The following is a 16,001-nucleotide window of genomic DNA, read 5'->3' as shown; positions in this document are numbered from 1 at the left end:
GCCATTAATGTAAATAGATCCTCAGACGAATTTCTATGCTAGGTGAAGTTGCGGATCCGCAAAACATGAATCAACGCGGTGTAAACCCGGAAAACCATCACCAATCAACTCACCGCGGAAGCTCCGTAATAGCACTAGAGGTCATTGGTGGAATGTCACTCGGGATTTCCACCGGGTTAGATTCTCCATCACAGCTGACGTTTCGATGAACGACTTGTCCATCGTATTAGGTCATGATGACTATGTACAACTCGTTCATCGAAAGGTCATGATGACGATTCGGGCGATTCGGTAATCAAAACGTCGGCTGCGATGGAGAACTTGACCCGGCGGAAATCTCGAGTAATCTTCCACGATACAATACGCCGGAAAAGCCTGCATTAATTCTCCTCTAGAGGTGATTTTTTCATCTAATGAAAAGACTTTTCAAAGTACTTTGAATATTGCATAATTTGCCAATAAACAGTACACCCGTGATCCATTATGCTTCGGCGTAAGCTGAAGCTGTGACCTGGTGGAGGAAAATGCTCCCACGCAAATTACTTGGAGGAAAACCGGCTCTCTTTTCCTTCCTCCAAACTGACTTTTCCTTCTTTCGGTATTTTTCCATGCCCTCGAGGAATTCGGAGCGGACTCAAAACTCGGTAGATCAAAGATGGATAAATCAAAGGAATGAGAGAACTCAAAGATGTTTTCCTCGAATGGCTCCGATTGGAGGGAGCTTGGGCCAAACTGTGGCTAATGACTATTGATGATGACGACGAATTCATTTGCGCAAATAGTCTCCGCGATGTCGCGGGTGAGCCGAACAAGTTAGGCACGGTAGGTTGGAGTAGTGGAGGTACACGTAACATAGAAGAAGTAGGGCGATCATTATACAATTAGCCTGCGAACCCCAACCTTTCGCAGTGAGCCAACATCCAGCGATCTGTACGCTATGCGGAAGAGGCGGAACTACACTTGTAAACACAGTTTCTGATTCTGTTCTTGGGATTCGTATAAGAAGGAAGCAGTGCCAGTAAAGGTCGTAGAGGTCACGTAAAATCATGTTTCCTGAAATCATTGAGCGCCCATCTAAATTAATAATGCATGGCCAGAATATTTTTTAAATTTAAGAGGGATTCTCCCGTGAGTTACAGTGTGAAGAAAACATCAGAAAACTAGCAATAGTCATTCCCCCGAGTCATTTCCCTTATAGAAATCCAAGTGAAAAAAATGATCACGTCAAGAACATATATATCAGTAACACCCTTCATTACGCAAAAGCTAGATGTCACTCCCGACGCAATCGAACAATAAGATCCTCTAAAATCTCGAATCCTCTCTCAGATGCCACTGTTAAGAATCAAAAATCTCTTTACATAAGAGAAAAATGCGGGTGGTGTAGTTGAAATAATTCTCAATATTCAAAACAATAAGTAACAATATTCGTGAAATGGTTTTTTTCTTAGTATCCCTGAAACATATACATAAAACGTACGTTTATAAACAATAAAGGCAAATATTAGGTTACCTGTACTTAAAAGTTGTATCTTTGATAATTATTAAGTAATCAACATGTTCACTCATCCTTCTGATTATTGAATGGCATTTTACGGAGTTGTTCGATTAGTTCCGAGGAAATCAAGCACCGGTAACCAAAAATTGATAGTGTCTTCAAGAATAAATTTGGGTAAGATACGTACGCTATATTTGGCATGCATAGACAAATACACCAAGCGATTACGATGATAAAGATGCTACATATATGGTTCCATCTTACACAGTACAAGGGTGTGTAATAGTGCACTCGATGATGAAGGAAAATGATTTGGAAAACGCTCGAGATGCTTCCTAATTACCACTAATCTAAGGATAAGTGAACGGAAGTATTCTTGGGTCATACTTGACTAAATGTTCGCTAAAAATATAGGCACTATTCGACATTATTACTATGATTGTATATAAGCAGGTAAAAATTTCCACTCAACGTTCTATAGACCTGAGGACAATGGCCGAATCGAACATAGAAACGTCGGCAGTAATGATGTTCCTGACCCGGTGACGATCCCGAGAACTTTATGCCATACATTCGCCGGCAAAGCACCAATTTTTTCTTCATGTATTGAAATGCTCATGAAAATGACATTACTCGTACCTAAGTCTTTTCTCGGAACGATCTCTTTAAGGCTGATGATAATCGATGACGGTGACGAATTCATTTGCGCAAATAGTCTCCACAAAGTGTCACGGGGGAGCTGGTCGCTGAGTAGGGCGTGGTGGGTTTAAGTGGGGGTGGCACTGGGGGAGAGGGAGGAGGGGTTGGGGTTGAATTCGGACGGGGATGTAGGGGGGCGGTTGACGCATGACGTTGACACAGTGCGTCCCTGTCGCAAGTGATTCGTTAGCTATCAAAAGCATTTTGCATGGTTTCTCTGTGCGTCGCACAAAAGCTCGCGAGCCCAAACAAAGTCCCCTTTGTCTTTTTGTCGACCGCTCGGGTCTCCGACAACCCCACGACTCCTTTCTCCTCCACACCTCCCACAGCAAACCATACTCTCCCGTTTGCCCCCACGCTACGCGACTGCTTTTCCTCTTTTCCTTACCGCAGCCTTTTTTTCACACAGTCCTTTTCAATTTCTCTTTCCTCCCATTGCCATGATGCCTAGGAGGAAAGTATACGCTGAAACACATTCAACATTCATGTTTTAGTTCATCAACTGCTGTGATTTGGAGCCTACGTTAAGAGTTTTACGAGGCAATTTGCTTGAACTAGGCGCGGGCCGAAAATAATTCGCTGCAGCATCTACGCTGTTTCCGCTCGTTACACAAGTTTTCGGCGCACAGTGGTTGATGCACAGAAATTGTTGAAGACAAATATGGCTCAGAGAAGTCCTAATACTCAGCACAAGAATGCCTTCTGAATAAATTTTAGCCACTTATCCCCTGAAAATAAAATATTTTTTTACCATTCGTTGTCGAGGCGTTGCCTATAATTTGGCCATGTATGAAGGGCTTCAAGGAAACAAAGACAGTGTAGTACCAGGAGATAGCTGTGGTTCACCCAAATTTTCCTTAATTGTGAAATTAATCCTCTTGATGCTACCGAACATTTGTAGTACTATCGAAAAATACTAACGTAAATTTAAGAAATTTTTAACAATTCATGAAAAAACAATGTAAAAAATTACATCAAATGTCAATGCAATGCTTTTCGTTTTTCTAAAAAGGAATTACTTTTTGGTATGAATAAATTGTTTATTCCTTAACCAATTTAAAAAAATATTTTTGATACATTTGACAAAGGGAAAAACAAAATTTATTATCTTATAAGGATTTTAAATTCGGTCTTCGCGTGAGACGATCAATCGGCCCGTGACACTTCGGGTTAATCATGTTCATAATATCATTTCATTAAGTTGTTAAGCCATGCTTTCGTTTTGCACTTGAAATATGCTCAAAAAGCAATCAATACTAAAACGTAAATAATCATATATATATGAATAAATTTTTCTTGGAGTATATGTCTCTATTTATTCCTTCATCAAAAATGTAATTACAATAAAAGATAAACATCTGTAAGCAAGGACAATATCGCTTATTAAATAAGAAGTCAACAACAAAACTCAATCTATAAGAATTTTCCTAGGCGATTACGATGGCTGGTTTCAAGCCATCTTTCAAGATCTTCTTTCTTATCATTTTGTGTGGTGAAAACTGTTTCTCTCACAAAAAATGATAGGGCTTCAGTTCAAATTTGGTCATTAAATCGCTCGTTGCCATTTGGATTGAAGTTGGTCTATAAGAGCAGAAAAGAAAGAAAAAGACGATATTGTCGCATCGTAGCATTCTTTGCAGGTGTAATTAACACAACTTAGCGCCATCTCGATATACCTCGACTACACTCTGTAAACCGATGCCTATTCTTGTTTACATGTTCGACAGATTTATGGTATATAGTTATACATTTAGTAAACTTTTCAAAAAGGAAAGAAAAACTAATTTCTTGAAATTAAAATATTCACGGCTCTTTCTCACCCGTTCATTGTAACCAAAATACGATGACAAGCTTACGTTACTATTATACGACTAACGAATTAGAATATCTGGGCATTTCAACCAACTACCAACGGGAGGCGCTGGCTCATGAGCCCTTTCGGATGTGGCAGAGTGGGATGGGTAGCTGCAAAGAGATTTTTATTTTTAAAATAAAGTGTTATATTTCATATTTTTATAAAACTGCGTTTTAATGAAGCAATTACATATTTAATTTAATGCTATTTAACTCTAAGCTGTGCAACGAAAAAATCCGTTTGAAAATAAATGAAACGCGATACACAATTATGGATGAAGTTCGTGGTAATCTCTACATCGAGCCGCAAAAAAATGTCAAGGATCTTGTTATAGCTATTGTAAATTCTACGCTAAACATTGTATTCACTGTGATATTGTACACATCTCGCGAAGTATTTTTCAAATGCACCTACCACTCGGCTTTATCTTCCTTCGCTGTCATCGCCGCCGGGATTGGAAAGATACAATTGTCTAAAATAATCTTACTTCATGGTCCCACTGTATCGCCAATAGTTCGGATGAAATCCTCAGCTGGATTAGCAACGCAAAAAAACGCTACAAGGGTGCATTGGGAAATATAAAATCTCCCCAAAAGTAAAGGCAAATCATCTTCTATGATTAACTTAGCATTAGGATCCATAGTAAATATTTAATCTTTGCTGTGCTCTTCTTAGCGTCTAGAAGTCATTTTTCAGAAAAGTTTGAAATCATATCTCAGCGCAATGAAAACGATTTGGCGTCGGCGTACACACCTACGCATTCCCACACGCCGCAAAAATTACCAGCTAAAACTAATACGCAGCGATTGAGTTCTAAATTCGATGCACAGCTCCACAACTAATATGTTGCAATAACGTCGCTACACAGGTTGCCGAGTTAATAGTTTTCCAAGAGGAATCAGTGTATTTCATTAGCACTTTAAGAAAATATTGATACCATTGACATTACTCAGGTATGTTATGGGGAAAATGTACCAATACAGAATCAAATCAGCACCTATGTTTTAAAGCATCCAGCATCAATTGTTACAATTAGGTTCTTACTTGCATAGAAATTGCTATAAGACAAAGAACATGTAACAGGACGTAAAGAATCAAGGAAGTGAAAGCACATAGTTTCATAGAGAGAAGTCATATGAGGTGAGTGGCTTTAATAAACAAATGCCTGATGTTTCATTGCCATATTAGAAGTTCTATTGAGGCCAACGCACGAAGAATCACTAACTAAACCTATAATCCACAATCCAAAGTTTAGGAGGCCACCTCGCGAGGGCTTTGCGACTCCGTTTGAAAGTGTAGTCTTCCTAATAAACAAATATTTTTGGCGGCAAATTAAGTACAATGTTGCGATATAATTTTATTTCGATCTAATCTCCAGAAATCATAATTTTTACCACCAGTTTTATTTTTTCGAGTCCCAAAGAAAGGAGATAGAAAATTTGGTTTCAAAAAAGGCTGAGGTGAAGTTTTTCACATAATGAACATGGCTAGAGCAGTTAATACATATGATATATCACGTATTAAACATTGCTTCGGGCCATAAAATTATATAGGTAGAAAATTCCTCATGCAACAGTTTGCCAGCTAGACGAAAGTGAATTTAATAATTTTTCCGGGCCATACTTGACTAAATTTTGTGGGAAAAGAGAAGGATTGGGCATTATTTCAAAAGAGGAGGAGGATTTCGAAACTTTTTATTCATTCAGCCATCTAAAATTTGCGGATTCCGCCGTGCCGAGTCGGTATATTTTTCTCTTCGACTACTTCACGACCGAATTCGGTGAAACGTCTAAATAGAACCGGATTAAGCGCTAATGATTAGTGAGGAAGGTGCATTACATCGTCCTACAATTTTCATTCACTCCTTTTCCCCTCCCAACTCCTCCCGTTAATTAGATAAGCCTCTTCGTGTCGCATGGACAGTTTAATTTTATTTCCCCCGCAGAAACGTATCCGTTTTCTCTCTCTCTCCGGGCGGGAGAGTTAAACGGAACGGCAAGGTTGCCTTCGTAGTTTTCTCTCTCGTCAGACTCTCAGGGCCCAAATGAAGCCAGTTTACGCGCACCACCCCTCTCCACTCCTTTCCACGCCAATTCGTCCGACTCTTGCCATCATTTATCGCAACGTTTTCCACGCACTGCCGCCCAGGCCTTGCCAACTCCCCAGAGTCAACCAAACCCCCACCCTCTACCCCATCTAACCAGCCTCGTCAACTCACCTCATACCACGCCACACCTAACCAGCCTTCTCAACTCCCGTTACTAAGGGAGGCCACACAGCTACGGAAATAAAATCCCGAATTTCCCACTATAGACCCGAACATATAATCATTTCTTGTCCAATATTTTTCACGGAATTCCATGGATGAACGCTCTAAAATTTTAAACTTGAAGATTTTAATTGACTGTTCCAAATAACAGCTCTTTCCAACCTTTTTATGTAATCATGATCTCAAAATTCCAATCAATATTTTTTTCATTTACTGATCATCATAATATACTACCGCAAGTAAAGTTCTTGGTAATTTTTTTGCAAATGTCGACCTGGATGTACTTAGGCACAAATCCAGTAAAAAACCTGGAAAAATAAAAAAGGTATCTTTATTTTCAAAGAATACCCTTTCGTTCCTTAAATACAGATATAAAAATGTTGGCCGAAGCATAAAGAATCAGAATAAATTAACTAGTACTGTCAAGTATCTCACCTACGAAAACGAAGGGAAAATAGATTTAAACATAAAAATTATATTGTTTTTACTTTAAATATAATCATTAACTATTCAATAAGGTGACTACAGCTCTGATAAGAGAATATTTTTAAAATATCGCGCAAGTTACGTAACGCTCTGTACCTCATCGAAATTCTAAGTTACCATCTATGAAACGCAAAAAAATGGGAAAATAACTTTTACCCCGGTTTGAATCTTTTAGCCTGAAGGTGAAGTTTGATTGAATGAAACGATGACGATCGTTAATGGATGATGGATTGAAAAAATAAGTTCAGGTTGTGAAGGGCGCATATAATTTCGTTTTTCCTAGAATTTTCCTTGGTTTCAAGATTCTCACTTGAATAAATCCATAGATACTTAGCCTCACGGAAATAGGAGATTATCGGCGTATGTTTATTTTCATTTCCCTCTTGTGTGAAGATTACGAAATCACAACTTTTCCAGCTAATATGAGGATGTTTCCACTTTATTTCCATATTTATCCCGGTAGCTACTAAATTAGGTACCTTAAAAAATAATATCGGCGGAAGCGAGGTATTCAAAAACCCCTACTTGAAAAATGATAAAATCAAAAAGAGTTATATTAGCAGGATTACCCATGACAACCATGCCACACACCATGCCAAGTAGTGAATACTTCAGAGAGACAAAAGCCCCTGGAGTGGAAAATATACTTTATTTATAAAATTAAATACATTTTGATTAATGGCACCTGTATTTACTATCGATATTGCACGATTGCTATTATTTTACTGGATATTTTTTTTTAAGTTGTCGTTTATACTACGAATACCTTTATTGAATTCGCCTTCTGTCACTGTAGCTAGTAGGGTAACAAAAACAAATTGTGTGACAAAAGTGAACCAAGAACAGCAAGCATAAGACATCAACACTAGGTACGAGCGAGTTTACCCTGCCTTCAAGTGATTAAAGGTCCTGTCATGATAGTCTCGTATGGGGATATCAGAAGTCTAGACCAGGGGCTCAAAGCCAACCCAAGCACTGAATCTTTTATGAATCTACCCGCAAGGCTAACACGTTCCCCGACCCGAACCGAAAATCTTATTGCTAATTCCATTCAGTCAGACATTTGTGGCGAAAAATCAACCCTTTTTCGAATAAGTTGATGGCGTCACGAATTCATGACGGATAATGTACTGCTTGTCAGCCATTCCTAGTTTGTGTGCTTGGTACACGTGTGGTCCGTTGGTGGTTGCATTTTTTAACGACTCCTTTCGAACAAAAGTTTACCATGAACGAGGAAATCAGATCTGAAATGACGTCACTAACTCATGACACATGGGCGACAACTTATTTCTTATTTCATATTCATGGAAAAATAGCTAAATGGAGATTTGGAGATTTTTTCGTCGTAACTTATCTTATTCTTTCATCTTTCGAATCATTTGAATGAATCTCGATTACGGTTTTGAGCGAAAGACCCCATTCCCGAGGTTTTTTTCACGTTTGGGTGTCCAGCCTGCTCCAATCTTCCCCCTTCACTTCCCTCTCGGGCTTGTTACGGGCTCCTGCTTCCCGCGCTCGCTATCCTTTTGTGTCATATTCGTCGATCCAGTTTTACGCCGCGACAGAAATCGGCGACTGTTCGTCCGACGTAGTTTCCGGGATTTTTCCATCTGGCTTCTCTCTCCGCTCAAGTGTGCCTGTCTCTTCACTCGTAATACTCCCCCGCGACCCCTTCCTCTCACTCCACACACATCCTCGCTTTATTCCCAGAAATGGCCCCGTGAGCACGACCATCCTCGCAGTAATTACTCCCTCGTCGCACTTTTTGAATCCCCCTTCGATGTTTATTTCCGGAGAGCTCGAAAGGCTCACCAGGAGTCCATTTCCATTTTTATTCCAAACGACACCTAATCCACCTTACTTCACTTATTGACAGGACAGGATTTGCCGGCCTCGGTGGCGGCGGGGTAACGTCTTCGCCTGCCAAACAAAAGGTCGCGGGTTCGAGTCCCGCCTGGGTAGGTTTCCCCGGTCCAGGGCATGGTTGTTTGTGTACGTTTACTGTTACATATGTTGAACACCCCGGTGTAAAATGGCCAAAGAGAGCTGTATCCGGTGGTTTTAGAATAAAATAAAAATAAAATAAAATAAAAACGACCGAAGACGACCACATGTGAAGGGCTTCACGTACTAACTTCTCTATCTCTAAATTATCATATCTAGTATTTCAGTATCACTTTTTCCAGCTTTTGAATAGAGTCACGCAAAATTTGGAAATTTGGGTGACTTGATACAAATAATAAAATAAGTGGTAATAAAATTTGTGGACCTGTAAAAGGCTCACCAGGTGTCATTTTCCATTTTTTTCAAACGACACCAAATCTACCTTACTTCACTTATTGACAGGATATGACCGAGGACGACCACATGTGAAGGGCTTCACGTGCTAACTTCTCTTTCTCTAAATTATCATATCTATCATTTTTGCATCACTTTTTCCAGCTTTCGAATAGAGTCGCCCAAAATTTAGAAATTTGGGTGACTCGATGTAAATAATAAAATAACTCGTAATAAAATTTGTAGATTTGTAAAAGGCTCACCAGGAATCCATTTTCATTTTTTTCAAACGAGACCTAATCACCCTTAGTTCACTTAGCAGGATATGATCGAAGAAGACCACATATGAAGAGTCCATGAGTTTGAGCTAAAACTTCTACGTAGATATTCCGCGATACAGAGTTAGATGATCCTCAATCATATATACTATTTTGGTATTACTTTTGCCCTGCGGTATAAAACATTAATACTTCAATGAATCAACTGAGTTCATTTTTATCGACTATAATTAAAATTATGGACATCCGTAGATCGCAACTGAAATATTGACAGCTCTACCCTGGAAAAATGACGAAAAAACTACAGCAAAAGCCTTTTAATAAAAATAAATCTAACTACTTTGATCCCTCGTTCGTCGTTACTATTTGAATTCCATCACAGTAAAGACGCATGCTTCTTGCGCTAAATGTCGTTCAATCATTTTATTTACGACGAATAAAGTTTTATCCTAAGGCTTTGCAAAGCGCCTTCAAATACATGAAACACCGACGTCAATCATTGTTTTCAAGCGATCAGAAAACGCCAGAAAAATACCCTACACAATCTTGAGCTCAAATTCAGAACCATAAAGCGTAAATTTGCAAAAGGTTGCATAACAATCTGAGTCGAAGTACATACTTGAATTAGCAATATCTATAACATGGGATGATTTTGATTGAGCCTTCATGATGGCAAATAAAACAATGACGAATAAAATCTCCAGCAGGATCACCGGAGACTAACGCACGAACGCTTTAAACATAAACTTTTCCCATTTTCATCTAGTGCGGACATATCATCTTTGCCAAGACTGAAAACCCGTCACTATCTCATTTTAACTGAGCTACGTATGTCAAGTCTTGGGAAACCCTAGTCGGAAAACAGATAACAGCACCAATAACAAGCTTAAAACTGATGCCTGTACTACAAAGGCATATTTCATACACTCCATGATTAGATTGAATAACTTCAACGTTCAAAATATGAAATAAGTCGCACTAGAAATTTTTCCCCGTCAAACGTCTCCATATTAATGGAATCTTCGTGAAGACAAATAAAATATGATGAAAGAGTTCCGATTTTGCTAACTGAGCATAGAAAATTAAGTCTATGCAGCAAAATTACGAAATAGAACCGTAATAAAACTCGAGTCAACACGAGAGATTTAGTACTTTTATTATATTCAATATTTTTGGTATTAAAAAAGCTGAAAGTAACTCCAACATTCTATAATCAATAAAATCTATTTTAATAAATCTTTTGCTGCTTCTGCGGTTTATGCAAGGAAATATAGATTTTATTCAAACCTGAAATTAATACTTGAAATTTTCTATTAACATTGAAAGCCATGTCGAAGTAAATTTTCTTATCACGGAATAATATCAGTATTTATTTCAATAAGGAAAAAAATTAATTCCATCACGTTTGAGTCTTCGTTTATATCCGTAAAATAAATTTAAACAGCTGCTTCACTTATCATGGTATCATCTTTCTTCGTGTTTGAAAGAAAAATAGCAACATGATATGCCTTAAACTCGCACATACCCATACTTACTCTGGCAGAAAATCAGGAACAGGCAAAATAAAGAGTGTTATTGGAAAAACACCTCAATCAAATTCCTCTAACAAAATTTGGTTATAAATAATCGTTGAGGTGATAAGTTAAATCCAATTCGAAAAATCACAAAAGATATCCCAAAACTGAAATTATACTGTGAGGGAATGAAATGTGGCAAGGGGGAACTGTCACTTATCAAAAAGGAATTCAGACAACCGTATCTGCCATGTCTGCCACGTTATTAAGGTTTCTTTTAAAGTAAAAATCTTCAATGCATGCAAAAATTTTAAGCGAATAAAATATCCTTTCCAGCGCAGAAAAAAATGTTTTTAAGAGATAAATTAATCAATTTTCGCCCCTCGCTTTGAAATGTTTTTGAAAACCTCTTGGAATGACAATACTCGCTGATCTCAAAGGAGAAACATGAGGACTGGCACTTGAATGGAGAGGAACGGGAGATGAGGAATAAACTCACTTTCATGAAAACGGGGTTATTGGAGGGGTTTGGGGGGGGGAATACTGAATACATGAAATCCAACCTTTAGGTGTCATACATGGATTAACCCTTTTAAAAAGTGATAAAAACGTAAACAATGCTTTTATATCTGTACAAATCCTCCTAACCATTAAGGGAGTAATTGAAGAGACTTGTCAAGTGGAGTTGGGGAAAGAAAGAAACATAAAGAGACAAAAATCAACACGAGCCCACCAGAAAAAAGGAAAGGGAAAATTATAAAAAACCGGCTCGAAAGAAACGGAAGGGGCCTCAAAGCGGAGACGTAGTGAAGTCAATGAAAGACCGGTGAAAGTGAAGGAGAGTCGCTGAAGTTGAAGCGGAGTAGTAAATAAAATATGAAGCACGAACAAAACCTCCCGAAAAACGTGAGGAAGGATTTTGAGTGCAGACATTTTTGGCCACTGTGCTGCGATGAGAGGGTGACGTGTTCTTGCGTCACAGTAGGGACCGGGCCGTCTGAAGAGGGTTCAAAAGCAAAGAGATTGCATCGAGTGCAGGGAGAGAAAGGAAAGTGCACGCCGTGGAACGAAAGGCCAAGCGAAAGAGACTCCGATTGCAAATGCCACGGACATTTTTGGATCTTCGCCACCGCACTCTCCTTCGCCCTCGTGGGTAATTGGGAGGACGACGCAAAGAGGATTTCGGAGACATCCTTACCGGTGGAAATATGTGTATAAGCAAATAAATTCATAGGTAGGAAAGAAAGGGATAAGAATGCAGAATAGAAAAAAAAACTAGGACAAAGGTGCTGAGGCTGATGGGAATTGCCAGAAATCAGAGGGTAAAAATGTTGCATGAACGGGACTCAAACCGAGAATTTCTTCATTGTCAATCGAGTGCTGTATCAAATGCGCTATGTGCAGTTTTCAAAATGAAAGTGTTCTGGAATAATCCATCATGATTGGTAGGGGCCAAGTCAGATTCTAAATTATTACTGCGGCAGTGTTAGAAATTTGATGACAATATTTCATGTTATTTATTATGAATAAATTATTCTACCTATTTCGGTAGGTCTGCATGGAGCATTTGAGAATTACTTCGTCTGTCTCAACTCACTCTTTGAACTTGTCCCGTACAATCGTATCACGGTCTACTCCCTTTCATTCAGTCTAAAAATCCTATTTTACCACACCCTCCTTACCAACCATTATCCCATTCAGCATGATTTTTTTCACGGTTTTTCATGTCAGTAAACACTCAATTGAACCCATATCCCTTTGTCTATGTGATGTGATCTAAACTTTTTTTCTCCTCGCTCACCACACATTCAAATATTTGGGTAGCATATAAGAGGAAAGCGGACGTATCAGGAAATATATTTTGAAGGGAAATTCGTTATCAGAGAAGGTTTTCATGAATAGAAAGGATAATTATGTTAGGACTTGGAGAAAAGATTTGTTAAGAGTCTGATCTGACGTTTAGCGCTTTACTATGTGGAAACGATGACGTTGAAAAAGGAGAAGATACAATTGAAATGTGGCTGTGGAGAAGAATGGAGAAAGGTAAGAGGACAGAGAGGAAGAGGAGTGACGAAATGCTTCAGATAAATATAATAGAATTTATCAATTTTAATTTAAATCCGATTTTGAACTGATAGTGTTATCAAAGGCTTGCAAAAGAAAATATTTTCCCATTTTTCAATCCGACGCCTACAGCTCCAGCTAACAGCCGCGAAACTCGATGGCCATAACCTTTTCGCAGATAAGTTGGTGACATCATTTGTCATGCCTCCTCTGATTACGCGTCTCTGCTACTACTCGGTGTCGCGCATAGATCTAGTGCGGTTCGCTGTTGCTTACAATAACGCTAGCGAATCCAACCTTCTGTGAAAGTCTCTCTCTGATGGAGTAAATCAACCAAAACTCTAACGATTTTATCAACTCATGAAAAAGGGGCAGCAAGTTTCGCGTTTTTTTTATAATTATGGGGAATACCTGAATGAAGGAAATGAGAATAGTCCTCTTACTGAAAATAAACCAAAGAGACGAAAATCTTCGTTTAGGTACAATGCATTGAGGCGGAGTGCATTACGTCTTTTTGATTTACTTTAAGTAAGAGAAACAATATCCTTAGATGTAATGTTTAGAAATATTTTTTTACATGTGGCATACATAACTTCAACATTCATGTACTATTCTAAGCCTCGGAAATTAAAATCTACCTTCCGGCCATTTTAAAAATTAAGGAATGGGTAAAATTTAATTTTAAAAAGCAATTTGTAATGCAAAGATGCACTTCCCTCCATCAAAAAATACAATGAAATGCACCGATCAAATATTTTGCCCGTTACGGCATGAAGAATACGATCGTTTCACCGTTTTCGTAGTTTTTCGCTTGTTCTTCATCACTATTTCGAAGGTAGAAGCTAAAACTTTACGTTTAAACAATGTTAAATGATTCGTTGTTGTAGTCGAATAAACCATGAGTAAAACATTACATGACACGTCCCTATGGAGCTTCGGCGGAATTTCGTACAAATGCTTAAAATTCAGCGTTCTACCTTTTTTGTGCTGATAGTAGTTACTACCACTCAGTGAAAAAATTGAAAATTTACTCGTATAGAGTCCTATAGCGTGTAATCTGACAGCCAAATATTGTGCAAATAATCCCGAGTTAATAATGAACTGTCTAATTTTTTTCCTGTACTTCGTGTGCCTAACCAACACTCGAACAAGGGCTTTCTCATTTTTGAATATTTTAAATTTGTTTCGAATATCACGAGCTCAATTTTTAGTTATTGATTTTTGGCTACTCGACAACCACATAAATTCCAGAAAAATAGTACTTACTGTTATTCGGATCCATTTAAAGCCTAACAGGAATTGTGGTATATCAAAGTTCAAATTATAGAAATCGTGAATAAACTCTTCTGATTAATTTTAGAAAGCAAATGAGATTACGTAAAAAGCTAAAATTGAAGAGAAATAATGATGGCTAATGAGCTTGGCACCGTGGTAATATACTTGAGTGAGTTTTCAGGAAGCCAGCTTGTAGGTCGTTCTAGTAATTTAAAGAGGACATAATAGCCATGCCTCAATAGATAAGTGCAATGGATGGCGTTGTAGTCTTTGTATAATGGTCCGGAAAGGCAAAGATTAGATTCCCGACAAAGGGAAAATTATGCTCATGGCAATCAATGTGGATTTCACGTGGCAGGCTTGAAATAAACCTCGCTTAAAAAAACATGTTACTAAACTCGAAAGGATTTCTCCTCCTTCTTTCCTCTTTTCGGTTAGTCTTGCGGAAGGCATGATGCACACTGCACGCAATATTTTTATTTATCCGGAAGCTACGAATAGGATTTCATAACAAAATGCATTGTAATAAATGACCATAACAATAATTTCTCAGTTTTATAAGTAGATTATACCTTAATTAGCACAGGAAACCAATTCAATTCACTCTTCGGTTGAATGACCGACACTCCAAGCAATTGTTTTAGTCTTTATACACATTAGTTTTAACCTTTTAAACGATATCTGTACCAACAACCAACGGGTTGAATGCAAAAAAAGAGCAATCCAAAATATGTTTTGAGCAAGTTGACGCAAAACGTAGCGGCTGATGGATTTCTTTCCAGCAATGACTTTTCGCAGTAAATAAAATATATGATGAAGACAGTGGCCGCAATTCTCATTATAGATTCGACAATTGGGTACGCTTTGAAAGTAAAAAGACGTTATTATTAAACGTTCACGAGTGTTTCTGAATGATTAAGAGGTATTTAGATACTTGACCAAGTAAGAAATTTCCTTGTACAGAAGTTAAATATGCTACCCAGGAAAATGTGGCCCAGTCGGGCCTCCAATGTCTTCGACAATGCATTAATATTTTCTGTGCCACAGGGAAAAGTTCCTGGCATAACCGAATAAGGAATCACTTCACCTTTCTAAGAGGAAGTTATTGTACACATAATAATCTCGGAAAGAAGTTTATATATGAGTTGATTCAACGAAGGTTTGTCCCTTGGGGTCTCAGATTTTGACGGAATTTTCTTGATTTGTATAAATCCACCTCAATGTAAATACCATGTGATAGTTTTGCGAGAAGCAATTTTTTCGAATTAAGGGAATTATAATTTATTTTTGCCGAAAAATCGTAATTATTATTTCTATTTCACCACTAAATAGAGATTTATCCATTGTTTATGGCTTATTTTCACGCTAAAACCTAGCGTAAGACACTACAAGTGTAAAAAATCTGTAAATGGGCATATAACACTTTAATATTGAAATGTTTAAAAAAGTCAATTAAATTAAAAAATATTGATATACTAATTTCAGAGAGCTTTTAAGCCAAAGAAATGGAGATAACATGATAAGTTATGTCTGTAATCATCTTCTTCTCTACATAATTTTCATCTCTTCATCATCCATATATATTGATCATAGAATAGATTATAATATTTCACAGGTGGAGATCCAGACAATATTAAGTTAGAACACGTAATTAATTCGTTAAAAGGAAATTTTATAACAAGAAAATTTAAGAATTTTGAAAATTGCTTTGGTATAATATCCACAAAACTTCACGAAATATCGCCTCTGACTAAGCTTACATGTGAAGTTAGCATAAAAATTCTCT

Source organism: Ischnura elegans, chromosome 10 (assembly GCF_921293095.1).
Source record: "Ischnura elegans chromosome 10, ioIscEleg1.1, whole genome shotgun sequence".
Taxonomy (NCBI): domain Eukaryota; kingdom Metazoa; phylum Arthropoda; class Insecta; order Odonata; family Coenagrionidae; genus Ischnura; species Ischnura elegans.
The sequence above is the reverse complement of the archived record's forward strand: the minus strand, read 5'-3'. Positions refer to the sequence as shown.